General features: G+C 37.1%; 1 pseudogene; it reads right to left on the reverse strand.

Moving 5' to 3' along the window:
• Positions 1 to 11320, reverse strand: part of LOC128659853 (zinc finger protein 585A-like) — a 118841-nt pseudogene extending 107521 nt beyond the window's left edge.
• Positions 11321 to 12620: the final 1300 nt, after the last annotated feature.

Raw genomic sequence — 12620 nt, forward strand, 5'->3', positions numbered from 1 at the left:
TGAGAAATGCAGGATTGAGAAGAAAAGACTAGTCTCCAAGATCCTGTCAGGATCATCTTCCCGGAACCTCCTACACTCGAGGAATGTACAAATGAACATGCATCCTAACCCGTGGCGGGTGAAAAACCAAAATGCCTAAGCAGAGGCTAACACAGGAAAAAAGGAGATAACATAGTCTGCAGTCCAAAAATATGGGAGCAGACGAGATTCCCGGAAGTAGAAAAAAAACAAATAGCCCTAAACTTCCTGAAACAGATGACCAGATGGCCACCCCCAAGGAAAGGGGACAAAAAGCCCAATTAGCCTCGACCCGAAGGAAGAGATACCGTCATCAAGGTAACCGAATCCAAAGAGGACCATCCCCAAGGAAGCCTCAAAGAAAGACGAGGACAACGCCAACTGAAACTGGCACCATGGATTTCCATGGAATCCTCCGAACCTCCAACCCACTATGGGAAGGAGAAAGACTCTAGCACCTGATCCAAAGGAACCCAGGAGCCTACCGAGTATGCCTTAGCAGGATCCAAACCTCGGAAACCCTGGCAGCTAAGTATGGATAGGCCAATGAGGACTGAGCAAATCCCCTCTGATGCCCCTATAACTTGCAACGAAAAAAACAAGATTGCAACTCAAAACCAAAGAGAGACACTCGGTGCCCCAACCATACCAGCCAGGTATAACGGGCACCACGTGTCTGATATAGACCTCAAGGGACAGAAAAACTAAAACTAGTACCCAATCAGGACCAGCCTGATACATAGGGCACCCAGGACTGTTCATGGACACAGAAAGTCGCAACCCTATAAGAAATAGACAAATAAAACAGACAAACGGTAGACATAACTTCTCATATAACTTCCGTAGAAGCATCAATGTGACCACAAAAATTGCTAGAATCAAGTTCCAGAGAAGAAATGTTTCCAAAGGAAAAATTGTAACTGACATGAGCTTAACAAAATTAAATAAAATACATCCTAACCTGATTCAAATAAAAGAAGGGCAACACCCACAGGTTAACGCCCAAGAAGAATGGACAGACTAAAAGGACCAGGCCGTCAGGGATCTGATTCTTCCAAAGCTCATAACTGGAAAAGATACTCAAAATAAAAGAAGACGATAAGGAGATTGCTTCATCCCCATACGTCTAACTCTGCTTGCCGTTAGGAACGGAAGACCGAGGATCCACCACCCCGTTAAGACTGGGATCCTCCAGCAGCGCCAAAACATGCCTCAGCAGGACAAGAAGGCGCAAGAAGGAGAAAGAAACGTGACCACGCCCGGTCACAAGGTACACCATGCGGTCCAAGAAAAAGCATGCCAGTCCGCAAAGACCGCGTTGCATATCAAAAAGGCCGCTATGTTCCGAAATAGCAACGAGCCTAAATATCACTACACATTAGCAGACAGAATCACATAACAAACATGATTAAAGTCCCCCCTGTTCAATAACCCCCCTCAGGAGATATTAATCCATGATTCCATAAGATAAAAAGGAGTCCCACTGAGACCCTGTCTTAAATTTATCATCAAAGGGCCTTAGCCCTCCCGGTTAGATAGCTTTTTCTTCATTACAATCCAATCCATTTTGAAAGTAAAACAAAACAATCTTACTGGAATCTACGCCGTGGAACAGGAACATGGCCCTTCAAGTGCAACAGATAGTAGCGTTGCTTCTGACATGGACTTGAGAGAAGAGAACAGGCAGCAAAACTCATCAATGCTGATTGCTTATGGAGCTGTTAATATGAGTTGGGATGGCTTTGCAGAAAGACTCTCCCTGCATCTACGGACTCTAACTTTCATTGATGTTCTCATTGAGAGGCTGACAGGACTACTTAAAACTCCAGTCCCAATCTGAAAAGTACTACCCTCCATAAGAGACTATCGAAGATTTCTGACACTTCTCTGCCAACCTCCTGTGAAGAGAGGCAAAGAATGACTGGGGGATGAGGGAAGTGGGGGAGGTCAGGTTCTGAATTCCCAAAAGTAATGAATGCAGGTGTGGACTCTTCCCGTTTATGAAGAAAATACTGGTCTGGATTACAATCACTTTTTATTTGCATGAAAAAAACATTACATATTATATAGTAAAAAGCAGCATTACATGATATATGCACACAATGGTATAAATATACCAAACACTTGTGTTCTTGATACAAAAGGATTTATCAGATATATAATGTTCCCTTTATATATACAGTATGTGCTATTATCAGTTCTTGTGGCTTCTAACTAACATGAAAACATCTAACAGACATAATATCAAGTTACAGAACATGACACACATATTACATACCCAGTATACATGTAGGTTATAGTAGCCATTTAAATTAAACTGATTTTGATCACGTATGTACCGGTTATTGATATTGTGTCTCATGAAATAATATCATTTTCCCCTCAGTAATCCCTCTGGTATATAACATCTACAATGCTAAGCATCTATTGCTATAAGAAAAGGTTTATCCACATGATGTGCACATTAAATATATCTTCCCAGATGTCAATCATTTAAGACTGATGTTCTTGTTTATATAATTATCTAGCACTCTATTCATACAAAGACTCTTTATTCTGTAAATATAATTATATTCTCCCCTATGTAAATCAAATGTACAACTCCTAACACTGACATATTAATAAACAACACTGGGGTGCTTTGGTTTTGAATGGCTGTGTAAACTGGTCAGTATGAGGACAGATTTGTATATTCCTGTGTGGTGTTTAGATTCTATCACATTGATATGAAAGAAACTGAGGTGCACATATATAGAGGAACAAAGGACAGCAGGAGAGCACTTCCAATCTGGGGCTTTTATAACTGGGATTTAGAAAGTATTATTTACAATAGGATCCTTTTTGATGCTTCTATTTAGAGAGTTTGTCCTCTTTAGAATAATTGTAAAAAAGGTTGTACACTGTGTATATAAAGTTTATTTGTGTGTAAATAGTTGATGTTTTGTGATACCTGATTTCAATAAAAAACCTTTTTTCCACTTTCTAAATATGTGAAAGGTTTCTTCCCTTGTGAATCCTTTCATGAGTTTTCAGATGACACTTTACTGTAAAACTTTTCCCACAGTCTGTACATGTGAAAGGCTTTTCCCCTGTGTGAATCCTTTCATGCTTTTTCAGATTATTCTTTAGTGTAAAACATTTCCCACACTCTGTACATGTGAACGGCTTTTCCCCTGTGTGAATCATTTCATGACTTTTCAAATCATTCTTTTGTGTAAAACTTTTTCCACACTCTGTACATGTGAAAGGCTTTTCTCCTGTGTGAATCCTTTCATGAGTTTTCAGATGATTCATTTTTGTGAAACTTTTTCCACACTCTGTGCATGTGAAAGGCTTTTCTCCTGTGTGACTCCTTTCATGAGTTTTCAGACTGTTTATTTGTGTAAAACTTTTTCCACACTCTGTACATGTGAAAAGCTTTTCTCCTGTGTGACTCCTTTCATGAGTTTTCAGATGATCCATTTTTGTAAAACTTGTTCCACACTCTGTACATGTGAAAGGCTTTTCTCCTGTGTGAATCCTTTCATGAGTTTTCAGATGATCCATTTTTGTAAAACTTTTTCCACACTCTGTACATGTGAAAGGCTTTTCTCCTGTGTGACTCCTTTCATGAGTTTTCAGTTTACTCTTTTCTGTAAAACTTTTTCCACACTCTGTACATGTGAAAGGCTTTTCTCCTGTGTGACTCCTTTCATGCCTTTTCAGATTACTCTTTTGTGTAAAACTTTTTCCACACTCTGTACATGTGAAAGGATTTTCTCCTGTGTGAATCCTTTCATGACTTTTCAGATTACTCTTTAGTGCAAAACTTTTTCCACACTCTGCACATGTGAAAGGCTTTTCTCCTGTGTGACTCGTTTTATGAGTTTTCAGATAATTAATTTGTGTAAAACATTTGCCGCACTCAGTACATGTGTGTGGCTTCTCACCTGTGTGAATTTTGTAGTGTTCTAGTAGAGGAGACTTCCATCTAAAGCTTTTCTCACATTCTGTAGATGTGAAAGGTCTCTCCTTTGTATGAATCATTTGGCTAGACTGTAGACTTTTCCCTTCTTTACTATGTTTTGAAAACTCAGTAAATGTGTGTGGTTTATCATCTGGGATAATAATTTCACTAGACAAGTCATAAATGTTTTCCTCTTGTTTGATGACTAAATTACTCTCTGTACAGAATGATTGCTTCACAGTTCCTGCCAATTCTCCATCTTCTTTAAATATCTGCTGTGAATTCCCCAATGTGTGTGAATAGTCATTGGTGTCTAAGACTAGTGGAGTTTGCGGTATCATTCTGATGCTTCCTGTAGTGAAGGATAGATATGAACTATGCATGTGTTTGTCTACATAAAAAGAAATGGAATAAAAAAAAAAAAATAAGAATGTTTATTCATTTATAATATAATCCATCTCAATAAAAAACTTTTTTATACTCAAAAAGGTCTTCCATTTTGTATTTTTATTTATTTACCTGTAAATCACAATTTAAAAAGGATGACATAGAATGTAAACATTACTTCATCATAGTAACCTAAATGACTGATTACTGATGAAAACAAGTTATAGAGCCGCATTAAACAAGGTGCGTGTGGATAATGTTCTTAGCCAGGGAACAAGCACATCTGTATTCTGGGCAAGAGAGGTGGCATCCACCATCCTCATTTAACATTGCACAAGCAACTGCACATACAGCCCTGCCAGGCTCATGCTTAACCAGTTGGGTGAGAACCTGATGCCTTAATCATCACAGACTAATCATCAGTGTGAGATGTTTTGAGAGGGTAAGAAGCAGTGACCTTATGATAATCTTTAGCTTTCGGCTGTGGTTGTTCTATTTATATAAACAGCCAAAAACGTTATTAGTTTCATAATACTCACTGTAAAATTAAGCACACAAATCAGTGGTGGTTCTTGGGTGGGGAACACTGGGGGAGTTGTGGGTGTTCCACAAATGGGAACAAGGCAGGCATAAGTGCAGTTATGGGTGTTCCATGATCGAGGTCAGGGCAGGGGAATGTGGAGTTGCAGGTGTTCTGAGTACTGAACCAGGTCAGGGGATGAGGTTAAGAAAAAGGGGTGTGATTTAAAGATACTACACTCTGTCTCTTATTGGCTAATCTCGTAAAGGTGACCTAACCTCCAAAAAGATCACCCAAAAATGTTTCAAAAAAAAAAAAAAGGTGTGTGGGATAACGCAATACAGCTAAAGAGATCTAAAGACGTCTGAAAGTATATAGCAAAGGTGTCAGTGCACATATAAATAAGTGGGAAAACTAAACTCTGTGATGTATGAAGTCCTATATGTATACAAATGTGATCATATGCACATAAATATAATGTGGTTAAATGTACATGATTTCATGAATCCTAAAGACTCGTAGCTATAACGAGTAAATGCAGTTAATATCTGTAAAGCATGAAATATATGCAAAAGCAAGTATGTCAAATAATAAGGTTATTTAATATGACAGATAAAAAATAGATTAAAAGAAGATGCCGGCATGAAGTAGTGAACAATTAATACACTTAATAAATATAAATTCAGATATACATAAATATTTAAATATAAAGAACCTAACAGTGTAGCTAAATTAGCTGATATTATTGTAATATAAAGGTACCTGAAACAATAACAATTTCTTTAAATACAGTCCTTATTAAGGGTTTAGAGTCCCAGATGGTAATAGCTGAACTCCAGATCAAACTTCATACAGGTATGTTTCAGCTGAACTCCAAAGAAAACTTCATATAGTTATGTCTACCCTGAATTTCTAGCTCTTTAGATAGACAAAATTCCTCCGTGATCCGAGTGTTCCAAGTTTGAGCGATTGGGTCTCGGTAGTAGCAAAGTGTGGATCGTGTGGTTCAAATGCTAAGACCGGGACATAAGTTTGTACGCCAACAGAACTGGACGATGTCTCACGGTCTGATTAGCAAGTAGTTCCGGTGTTGAGGTCAGGGGAATAGCCTCAGTACAGGGAGACTGATAGATGGATTTTGTAGCAATATCCACTATACAAAGAGACTGGTAAATGAGTTTCTTAGCGATTTGGTGAACTAGTAGATCCTGGGACAGGGATTATACATATAGAGGCTATTCGGGCGATTCAAAATAGCTTGATGAACCTGTCCTACTACAGACAATTCCAAACCTTACCAGCTGTATATGAAAGTAAAGGTGATGATCAGTGTGAGCATCAATGTGAGCAAATCAATGCGTTTCAGCCGCCTGGGCCTTTATCAAGATGCTCATTAGATTCTTTGTCCAGTTTAAATAGCATAGGCTATATCTTGATTGGCTGAATTCAACAACCAATGTCTGCTCAATATTTTCAATTCTATTTTGCATAAAACAGGAACATAATAACGTCTATATCAAAGATTTAAACATTTGAAACTAAACGTTAACAACTTAGGAAACAATTATTAGTAAGGTAACAAAGTATGTGTTTTGATTTTGTATACTTCATTTTTGTGTAAAAGTGAATAAAGCGCATTTACAAATTGGATTCTCAGGGTCCTAAAAGGAATTTAGTAATATTTAAATTGAAACTTAACAATGTGTAACATGAGATGCCAAATAACTTATGTTAGTGACTTATAGACTATTAAAGATAGGCATATATAGAGAAAAGCAACATATAAAAAATAATAAAGTATGATCGGTATCTAGAGTGTAAATGTAACACGTTTGCAAGATAGTGTAACACATATGTAACGAATATCGTGTTCTATTGGATTGTAAGATTAATAAAGAGCAAAGGAGCACATAAAAATATATAGATTAGAGATTCACATATATAAAAAAAATTAATGTAGAAATAAAAATACATTTTAAAAATGAAATAATGATGGATATGGATATACTCATAATAATTCAATTTCAAATCGGACATTACACACAATTAAACTTAAAGGGACACTATACCCAAACATTTTCTTTCATGATTAAGGTAGAGAATACAATTTTTAACAACATTCCAATTTACTTCTATTACCTAATTTGCTTCATTCTTTAGATATACTTTAATGAAGAAATAGCAATGCACACGGTGAACCAATCACAGGAGGCATCTATGTGTAGCTACCAATCAGCAGCTACTAAGCATATCTAGATATGCTGTTCAGCAAAGAATATCAAGAGAATGAAGCAAAATAGATATTAGAAGTAAATTAGAAAGTTGTTTATAATTGTATGCTCTTTCTAAATCATGAAAGAAAAAAAATTATGTTTCATGCCCCTTTAACTGAATGTTTACAACTTTAGTCTGTTTAAATATGTTGATTTCGGGTATTTCTATGAAAAGATTATTTATGAATATAGAGGCTATTTATGAATGTTTTATATATGTGAATCTCAAATATATATTTTTTATGTGCTCCTTTGCTCTTTATTAATCTTACAATCCAATAGAACACGATATCCGTTACATATGTGTTACACTATCTTGCAAACGTGTTACATTTACACTCTAGTTACCGATCATACTTTACTATTTTTTATATGTTGCTTTTCTCTATATATGCCTATCTTTAATAGCCTATAAGTCACTAACATAAGTTATTTGGCATCTCATGTTACACATTGTTAAGTTTCAATTTAAATATTACTAAACTTCTTTTAGGACCCTGAGAATCCAATTTGTAAATGCGCTTTATTCACTTTTTCACAAAAATGAAGTATACAAAATCAAAACACATACTTTGTTACCTTACTAGTAATTGTTTCCCAAGTTGTTAACATTTAGTTTCAAATGTTTAAATCTTTGATATAGACGTTATTATCTTACTGTTTTATGCAAAATAGAATTGAAAATATTGAGCAGACATTGGTTGTTTAATTCAGCCAATCAAGATATAGCCTATGCTATTTAAACTGGACAAAGAATCTAATGAGCATCTTGATAAAGGCCCAGGCAGCTGAAACGCGTTGATTTGCTCACATTGATGCTCACACTGATCATCACCTTTACTTTGATATACAGCTGGTAAGGTTTGGAATTGTCTGGTAGTAGGACAGGTACATCAAGCTATTTTGAATCACCCGAAAAGACTCTATATGTATAATCCCTCTCCCAGGATCTACTAGTTCACCAAATCTCTAAGAAACTCATTTACCAGTCTCTTTGTAAAGTGGATATTGCTACAAAATCCATCTATCAGTCTCCCTGTACTGAGGATATTCCCCTAACCTCAACACTGGAACTACTTGCTAATCAGACCGCGAGACATTGTCCAGTTCTGTTGGCGTACAAACTTATGTCCCGGTCTTGGCATTTGAACCACACGATCCACAACTTTGCTACTACCGAGACCCAATCGCTCAAACTTGGAACACTCGGATCACGGAGGAATTTTGTCTATCTAAAAAAACCTGGAAATTCAGGAATTTTGTCTATCTAAAGAGCTAGAAATTCAGGGTAGACATAACTATATGAAGTTTTCTTTGGAGTTTAGCTGAAACATACCTGTATGAAGTTTACTCTGGAGTTCAGCTATTACCATCTGGGACTCTAAACCCTTAATAAGGACTGTATTCAAAGAAATTGTAATTGTTTCAGGTACCTTATATTACAATAATATCAGCTAATTTAGCTACACCGTTAGGTTCTTTATATTTAAATATTTATTTATATCTGAATTTATATTTATTAAGTTTATTAATTGTTCATTACATTATGCCGGCATCTTCTTTTAATCTATTTTTTATCTGTCATATTAAATAACCTTTTTATTTGACATACTCGCTTTTGCATATATTTCATGCTTTACAGATATTAACTGCATTTACTCGTTATAGCTACAAATCTTTAGGATTCATGAAGTCATGTACATTTAACCACATTATATTTATGTGCATATGATCACATTTGTATACATATAGGACTTCATACATCACAGAGTTTAGTTTTCCCACTTATTTATATGTGCACAGACTCCTTTGCTATATACTTTCAGACGTCTTTAGATATTTTTAGCTGTATAGCGCTATCCCACACACTTTTTTTTTTATGCAACAGGGGATGAGTTTAAGCAGTTGTTGGACATGGTCTGTCTAGAAGGACAGAGGGGGGGGGGGTTTAGTATTTTTTACCCTCCTCCTCAGCCCAAAAGAGTTTGCTTCATCTTTATAACTGTCACTGACACAAATGTTCTTAAAGGATTAGTAAAGTCAGATTAAAAACAAATAATTTATTCTTACCTGATAAATGTATTTCTTTTTTGACACAGTGAGTCCACAGATCATCATAATTACTGTTGGGAATATCACTCCTGACCAGCAGGAGGAGGCAAAGAGCACCACAGCAAAGCTGTTAAATACCACTCCCCTACCCACAATTCCCAGTCATTCGACCAAAGGGAAAGGAGAAAGGAAGTAATATAAGGTGCAGAGGTGCCTGAGCTTTATAGAAAAATAAACTGTCTGTAAAATACAGGGCGGGCTGTGGACTCACTGTGTCAATAAATAAATAAATTTATCAGGTAAGAATAAATTTTATTTTCTTTCTAATGACACAGTGAGTCCACGAATCATCCTAATTACTGTTAGGAACCAATACCCAAGCCAGAGGACACAGATGATAAGGAAGGGACAAGACAGTGAAGCTAAACAGAAGGCACCACTGCTTGAAGAACCTTTCTCCCAAAAGAAGATTCAGCTGAAGCAAAAGTATAACATTTAGAAAAAGTGTGCAAAGATGACCAAGTGGCAGCCTTGCAAATCTGATTTACAGAAGCTTCATTTTTGAAGGCCCAAGAAGGTGAAACGGCCCTCGTGGAATGAGCCGTGATTTTCTCAGGAGGCTGCTGTCCAGCAGACTCATATGCCAAGCGAAAGAGAAGTCCTAATTTTATCCCTCCTTGCAACTGATACAAGAAGTTGCCTCCTCCTGCTGGTCAGGAGTGATATTCCCAACAGTAATTATGGACTCACAGTGTCATTAATATTTTTTATTTTTTTTTTAAAGCAAATGATCCTATATTATAACTTAACCCTTTGAGTGCTAAGCACTTTCCCACCTGGGTGCTAAACTGAAATTTATTTTATTTTATTTTTTTATGTTTTAAAACATTTTTTACCTTTTTTTTTTTTTTTTTTTTTTTTTACAGATACCCATTATACCATTGGAAAGGCTATTACCTTTCCAACGGTGGGTCTTTGGGTTATGTAGCTGCTTAGATGCCTGAGATAAAGACTTCTAAGCAGCATGCCCCCTTTCCTTATACTTTACATTGTCCATTTTAAATAAAGTTGCGCGGTGACGTCATCACGTCATTGCGCGGTCATTGCGTCATCACGTCATTGCGCGGTGACGTCATCACGTCATTGCGCGGTGACGTCATCGCGTCATTGCGCGGTGACGTCATCGCGTCATTGCGCGGTGACGTCATCGCGTCATTGCGCGGTGACGTCATCGCGTCATTGCGCGGTGACGTCATCGCGTTATTGCGCGGTGACGTCATCACGTCATTGTGCGTGACGTCACCACGCAAAATGTGAAGCTCCGGCAATGCCTGTCACAATACAGGCCCGATCTGGGTAAGAGGAGGTGGAAGCCTCCAGATCTCCCTCAAGGTGGGAGAGTGCTAGCGACGGCTCTGAGCCATCATTAACACCTGAGTGATACAATTTGTGATGGCTCAGAGCCGTCGTTAGCACTCAAGAGGTTAATGTGATTGTACTTAAAACGAAGCACTGATCCTGTATTAAAACTTTATTCTATTTGTAGCTATCACGTCACATTTTCCAGCCCCCTACAAAGGGTGGTCTTGAATACTCCTCTGCACGCATAAATTATATGCCGTTATCAACATATTTCCCCGCCTCTCTCTGCTCCGGTTCATGAATGACTGCGGTCACATGACCGCTAGTCCTCGGACGTCAGAGAATTCAAAAAAAGAGTGCGCATGCTTTAACTTTGCTCACTTCAGAGTGCATGCGTTAGACTTCATCTTTGTACCCGGAACTGCAGGGAAAAAAGAATACAGGTTGCTCACCGTGATTGGCTAATGCAAATTAGCCCCACGGTGGGTTTGGAAATTGACATATTTTTGGACCGCAATAGTTCCTAAACAGCAAAGAAAGCGCAGCACAAGGTATTTGGAAAAATGTATCATTAGACTAAAAGTGTATAAGAATGAACAGAACATTTCTGACCTTACCGTCCCTTTAAGGATGCAGATATAAATATGATAGTTAATATTTGTTTAATGAGCAATTAAAATCAGCATAATATCTATTTTACTCACCTAACACATATGAGTTCATGCTGATAACAGGCTCCAATGTCTGTGCTCAGGAAGAAGGTTCCCTTATTCACTGCCAGTTACATCAATATCTGATATCTCCGAGTGCTCTGGTCGTGTCTGTAAAAAGTATATTAAATGGTTTAGACAGATAATAATAACTAATGGTTCTGATTAACTGTACGTATGGTATAATTAAAGGCACACATAACAAGTCATGTGATACAGATCAGCTGATTAGGCTATTACATATGTGCTATTGATTCAGCACAAGAATTAGTACAGTTAGCTCTGTGGGTGCTATAATTGCCCCTTAAATATGAATCTTACCAGATCTATACAACATAATGGTAGAAAATATTTTCTCCTGAAACAAATGTTAAATATAATTTGTTTAAATATAAGTTAAATTGGATACTGCAGTATTGGTATTGTACTTCCTACTAATTCTCACTTTCAGACATTTTGTCATGTGCTCCACCCCCAGTCCTTTAACTTCTCTTGGTCAATATTGAGTTGTCTTAAATCACACTGCAAGGGGGGAGGGGGGGGGGAAGATAGGCACTAAAGTGTTCATTTCAATTGTTATCTTGGATAGAGTTAAGAAATGGAAGAATTTGTGTTTACATAGTGATAATATAATGAGATATGTTCTTTTGGCAAATTCAGTCCATCTAAAAAGGTCCATAAAATATAGAATTACAAAACCACAGATGCATAATAAAAATACAATGCAATAAAACTTACTATGAAATTTAAAAGAGCAGTAGATTGTATTCTGATAACTGTAGTTCTGCACCTGTACCATGTGACAGCTATCAGCCAATAACAGACTCCTGTACCATGTGACAGCTATCAGCCAATAACAGACTCTTGTACCATGTGACAGCTATCAGCCAATAACAGACTCTTGTACCATGTGACAGCTATCAGCCAATAACAGACTCCTGTACCATGTGACAGCTATCAGCCAATAACAGACTCATATTTTTATATAATGTGAACTCCTGCATATGCTAAGTAGGAGCCGGAGCCTCAGGTCATTTAAAAGGCTGTGTACAATTTAATAATGAAACTAAATTACAAACAGCAAACAGTTATTTTACACAAAAATAAAGCTAAAGGAGAAATTTCCCATACACTTTATACTATTTTATACACCGGTAAAACAAGTCATTAGAAACAGATTAAAGGGACAGCAAAGTCACAATTACACTTTTATTATTCAAATTTAAACAACTTTCCAATGTCCTATTGTCAAATCTGCTTTATTCCCTTGGGGACCTTTGTGACAAAGCATATAATGCACTATGGTGCGCTAGCTGCTGATTAGTGGCACATACACGCCTCTTGTCGTTGGC

This window comes from Bombina bombina, chromosome 5 (genome assembly GCF_027579735.1).
Source record: "Bombina bombina isolate aBomBom1 chromosome 5, aBomBom1.pri, whole genome shotgun sequence".
Taxonomy (NCBI): Eukaryota; Metazoa; Chordata; class Amphibia; order Anura; family Bombinatoridae; genus Bombina; species Bombina bombina.